The following is a 5,676-nucleotide window of genomic DNA, read 5'->3' as shown; positions in this document are numbered from 1 at the left end:
CCTATATGGGTGTGTGTGTTTGTCTTTGGGGTTGTGGGGAATTGTTTTGCACTGCGTTTTCTAGCCTGCAAACTGTTGCTGCTGTCGTGTTTATTGTTTCCTGTGGATGCTTTACTCCTTTTGTTGGGTAATTAAAGATGAGTATTCACACTTCCGCTGCGCCTTGGTCCTTCTCTCTCATGTATGACATTTTCAACGATGAGTACGACTTATTCTGTGACACTTATTGCCAGATGTTTTATGTTACAAAATTTGACTTTTTGGAAATAATGTTAATACGTTTGAGAAAGACCCCACCGAATAATTCAGAACATGAAGAATCATATTTGTCTTGGTAAAATGTATTTTATAACATAAGGAAGTGACATTTCATCACCAAAGTTCGTTTTCACTCAGTCTGGGCAGAGTAGAGTGGATGGACACCCTACAAAATAGCTTTGCGGTGGACCTGTCCCACAGTTGTTTTGTCTCTCTCTCTCTCTCTCACACACACACACACACACACACACACACACACACACACACACACACACACACACACACCTTACTGACAACTGTGGGACACTGGTATGATGTCAATGCTGGAGGTGGGAGGACGGCGGGCAGGATAATAATACAGCACAAACAAAGAGATGGGGGCGTTGAAGAGACTGTTGATTTGTGTGTGTCACAGAGCAGCTCTTTTTCCATCTCTACAGACAGGGGGCATTGGTCTCCCATCCTCACTCCTCCTCTGCCCTGCCCCAGACACACAGCCAAGGATTGGAGGAGAGAAAAGGGCTGTGCGGCTTTTCCAGAAAACACCCAGAAGATATGCGTGAGAAACTCCCTGAGTGACACTTAATATGTCCAGTTGACAACTGATTTATTTCCTGTCATCGTACAGTAATCATGTAGATTCTATGCATGAGGTGGAGTTCTCACACTAATCTTCTGCATTCGTCCTCGTCTGGAGCTAAGTAGCTGATGCCAAAAGAGGTACAGTACTAGGGTGTGCGTGTGAGTGAGCGATAGAGAGAAGGTTTGAGCATGGTAATCTCAGCAATGTGCCATACAGGCTAACAACCCTCTTCTCTGACATACAGGAACATCTGTTTCTTCAATGTCCAATCAGAGTGGCCCAGGCAGAAACATTTCTCTATGACCTCACCCATGGGACATGCAGAGAACACCATATATGGAGAATGGTTCATAAAGAACCTTTCTAAATCTCAAAGGTTCTTTGTAGAACCATACAAGGTTTTTTATATTCTGGTTCAAAAGCCATATTACATTGTTAAAATTCCATAGGTTTTATTATTGTGTTTATTAAAGGTCAGGAACAATGAAAATGATATTTTTCTTGAAATGTGATGATATTTGGATGAAACCAGATCAAAGTATGAAAATGACTGTTGCTTCTACATTGATGAAGTTTGATCATAAAGTTACTGGTCCCCTCCCCATGTCAAACACTTGGATTCAGGAGGCAGAATTATTTAAGGGGATAAGGTGACATCACCTTAACTCTCATTAATACACCAATGGTAACATAATATTTTCTTACCTAATTTAAATAAGTACCGCCTTGTAACCAACATCGGAGAAGGCATGTTTGCGGAGGGGCGCAGTCTATAAGTAAGGGAAACACCCTGACAATCTGTACATTACTTTGTCAATTAGCCTATCAGAAGCTTCTAAAGCCATGACATTATTTTCTGGAATTTTCCAAGCTGTTGAAAGGCACAGTCAACTTAGTGTATGTAAACTTCTGACCCACTGGAATTGTGATACAGTGAATTATAAGTGAAATAATCTGTCTGTAAACAATTGTTGGAACAATTACTTGTGTCATGCACAAAGTAGATGTCCTAACCGACTTGCAAAACTATAGTTTGTCACAGTTTTTTCCAATTGCTAACACACTAAAATGACATGCACAGCACAACTATTTAAACTGACACACAGAGAGCAAAACCTCTTCTCAAGTCTCCAAAAGTCTAAACACATTTTCTGCTTTACACACATTTTGCAATTCAAAATGACACTTTTTAATGCACTGCACACGGTTCTCTGCATCTGACATAAAGTCACATGTTTGCCATTTCAAAAAAGTGCCATTCAAAATGACACTACATGAGCTAATTGGCCAATACATGTGCCACCTGGCCAAACACCTCAATGGTTAATTGTTACCACTTCAATCAGGAAGTAAGCACTATGAAAAGACCACAGGTGAGCACCTTTTGTTTTACAACAACAATGGAAGCCGTTGCAGAGAGAGGAAGAGGAAGAGGGAGGGTGAGAATGAGAGGGGGAGGAAGAGTGAGAGGTAGGGGTAGAGCTGGTAGAGGAGTTTATGGCCAAAGAAGACAACTTTCAAATGAAATCAGAGCAACCTTAGTTGATCATGTCATCAACCATGGGCTGACAATGCGAGAGGCTGGACAGAGAGTGCAGCCCAACTTGAGCCGTTTTACTGTCGCCTGTGTCATCCGGACATTTAGACTGGAGTACAGTTATGTAACCAAATAGTATTTCACACTATGTAGTACACCCATGTCATGGTGTATCAGTTGGGTGACACCTGTTTACTTCATGAATAGCTGATGTCATACACTAACTGCACAGATTTCCTGTAGAATTTACTCTACTGTGGGGGAAATATCTTTAGGCTGCATTGTCCAAGCCCTATATTTTTGTTTTTTTGTTTTTCTAAAGGACTGAGAGACGCAACCATGGTGGAGGAAGGGGCCAAATGTTCACCGGGGTACAGGAAGCTGCCATTGTAAAGTTGGTTTTGGAAATTAATGAAATCAGATTACGAGAAATTCAAAGTCACATCATCTAAGACAACACCATATTCAACAACATTCAACGAGTCAGTCTGTCCACATTGGCTCGCATTCTCAAGCGAAACCAAATCAGAATGAAACAACTTTATAAGGTGCCGTTTGAGAGAAACTCTCAAAGAAACAGAGGTCAGACGAGCATATGTGGATGTAAGTACAATATTGACTGCAGTACACTACACGCAACATTGTTTCCCAGTGTACTGAATAACACCATATTGACTGCTTTTGTTCTTTGTTTTCAGGGAGTACTGGAAATGGATGCTCATGCAATCCCACATGAGTTCATCTTTATAGATGAGGCTGGGTTCAACCTAGCAAAGACCAGAAGAAGGGGGAGAAATGTCATTGGCCACAGAGCCATTATAGATGTTCCTGGCCAACGTGGTGGGAACATCACAATGTGCGCTGCCATCTCCAATACGCATGGTGTCCTCCACCGTCATGCCAACCTTGGGCCATACAACACAGCCCATATTCTCACATTTCTGGACAGACTCCACAACATTCTTATACCACCAGAGCGTATGAATGATGCAGACCATCAAAGAACCCGGTACGTTGTAGTATGGGACAACGTGAGCTTTCATCGTGCAGCCCCAGTCCAAAACTGGTTTGCTGAACATCCACCATTTCTCGTGCAATACCTCCCACCATACTCACCATTTCTGAACCCCATAGAAGAGTTATTTTTGGCATGGCGGTGGAAGGTATACGACCGACAGCCCTTTGTGCGCATGCCTCTTGTGCAGGCTATGGAAGAGGCATGTGATGAGATTGATGTGGGTGCGATTCAGGGATGGATAAGGCACTCAAGGCGCTTCTTCCCTCGATGTCTGGCAAGGGAAGATATTGCCTGTGATGTGGACGAGGCGTTGTGGCCAGACCCAGCTGTGCGGCAAGATGCTGCCTAATTATTTTTCTTGCTCCTATTTATTTTCTATATGTTTTTTCTGCAATTTTCTTTTTCAGTTTACTGTTTTTTTGTGAGCATATTTTCGTTCAGTCCAATGTAAATATATCTGCTGTGCATATGTTGCACTGACTTGTTTGGTGAAAAATAAAAAATAAAATGTTTCAACAGCATGTGTGTGTATCTGCAAATATTTCTGTGCATCTGAAGAATTTTCTACAATTTGAACTATTTTAGTATTATGGCAATGCTTATGCTTTTCATTATGCCCAACAGTGTGTAGTTGGTTAGACAAAAATCTGGTAATATGAATGAAGTGTGTGCCATTTCGTGCAAATGTTTGATTTTGACAATGCTATATGTAGTTTTGGTTGCAGTGCTTCATTTTGCAGCATATGAGGTATTTTGCAGTTTGGGTGTGTGGTTTTGTGAATTGTGTTAACTATTTTGATAAAACCAGCCTAGTTTACAAAATTGTGTTTTAGCAATTGGGAAAAACTGTAACAATAACTTTGTGGAGTGGTTGAAAAACGAGTTTTAGTGACTCCAACCTAAGTGTATGTAAACTTCAACTTTACTTCTATTGGTTACACATACATGTCAATACATACACACAACAAGTAGGACACGTGGGGGAGAGGCGTTGTGTCGTGAGGTGTTGCTTTTTTTGTTTGCTTACTCTCATGGGAGGCCAACAATAACTCCTTGAAGCTTCACCCCTACTAAGCCAAGCCTCCAGTCTTCTGATCTGACCTGTTGGATCATAAATCAATAACCCAGCATCAACAAACCAACCTTGCAATTTTTTTAAACAATCCAATTAAGTGATCTAATACCTGCAACCCAGCAGTTGGGTCTCTCAAACAACCCAGTATTCTTTGGAGCGTAATCCCTCAAAATAAGGCTTTATGAAATACATATTTTATTGTTAAATAATCAAGTTTGTACAAGAACATTTTCACTTAGGATCTCACTTGGTAAAGTCCTTAGGAATGAAAATGAATGTTTGCAAAAAGCATGTATCTAAACAATACAGTCATGGGTGGTAACTCTACAATTTACTCGTAAAACAAAGCATTCTGGGAAATATGCAAATAAAGCTTTACACTAAGCAGTGTGTTAATTCATCACCGGTTGTCTTTACGGGTCCACACTTTCAGTGTTAATTTAACACTGGTGAATTTGCTGTGCATGCCAGTGGAATATCATCTGTGTTCGGCAAATTTCAAACACATCATTCATAATTTTGTGAGCAATTTTGCAGAGAACGGCCAAAATAAGCAAAGGGAGATTTTTACTGTGATAAAGTTAAGGCGAATAATCCTAAATCAAGTGTGTGTCATCTTGCATCTGTTCAGATAATAGAGAAATGGGAGAAAATGAGGCGTGCTTTTTGCATTGCCAACTATTACAAAGGCCACGTGGCCTTGGTTCAGCAGCTCTGACCCTGTATGAGTTACTGTACAGTAGCAACATCACTCTTCTACTCATAAATGTCACTTTCTATGAACAGCTGTCTGTATATGGTGAAATGCCACAGTAGACCAATATAAGCAGAAATTGAACTGATTTCATTGGTGTTCTTGCAGTCAGAAATCTAGCATGCATGTTGTGAGGGAAAAGGTGCTAAATGGCAGATGTTTCATATTATTATAGATGTGGATGGACATGGATCAGACAGTAAATCTTGCAGCGCACCACTGTCTAAGACCAAACTCACCATGCCCATGTCATACTTAACCATACAGAAAGCACCCAGCACAGCAGCATCTTAACCCAACAATGGAGTGGAACGCCTTACATTGATATCCCTAGGCTATAGGAAGAGGGTGCTGCAGCTGTCCTGTGTAGGCTGGGATATGAGAGGTAAACGGTTGGTTCTTTAGTTCCAAAGTCATGAGTCAGAAAAGTGAAACCCAGTCTGAGGTGCAG

At 41.0% G+C, this 5,676-nt stretch overlaps 1 long non-coding RNA gene across 2 annotated transcripts; it reads left to right on the top strand.

Annotated features, from left to right (window-relative positions):
- Window positions 1–557: 557 nt before the first annotated feature.
- Window positions 558–3,109, top strand: LOC115200859 (uncharacterized). 2 transcript variants are annotated; one of them, XR_003879619.1, is made up of 4 exons: window positions 558–978; window positions 1,086–1,187; window positions 2,701–2,981; window positions 3,077–3,109. It is a non-coding gene; the product is annotated as an uncharacterized LOC115200859 (long non-coding RNA). The 2 variants fall into 2 exon arrangements; XR_003879618.1 differs by having other exon boundaries at window positions 558–1,187.
- The last annotated feature ends 2,567 nt before the right edge of the window (window positions 3,110–5,676 follow it).

This window comes from Salmo trutta, chromosome 10 (genome assembly GCF_901001165.1).
Source record: "Salmo trutta chromosome 10, fSalTru1.1, whole genome shotgun sequence".
Lineage (NCBI taxonomy): Eukaryota > Metazoa > Chordata > Actinopteri > Salmoniformes > Salmonidae > Salmo > Salmo trutta.
Note: the sequence above shows the minus strand (reverse complement) of the source record. Positions and strands in the feature narration are given on the sequence as shown.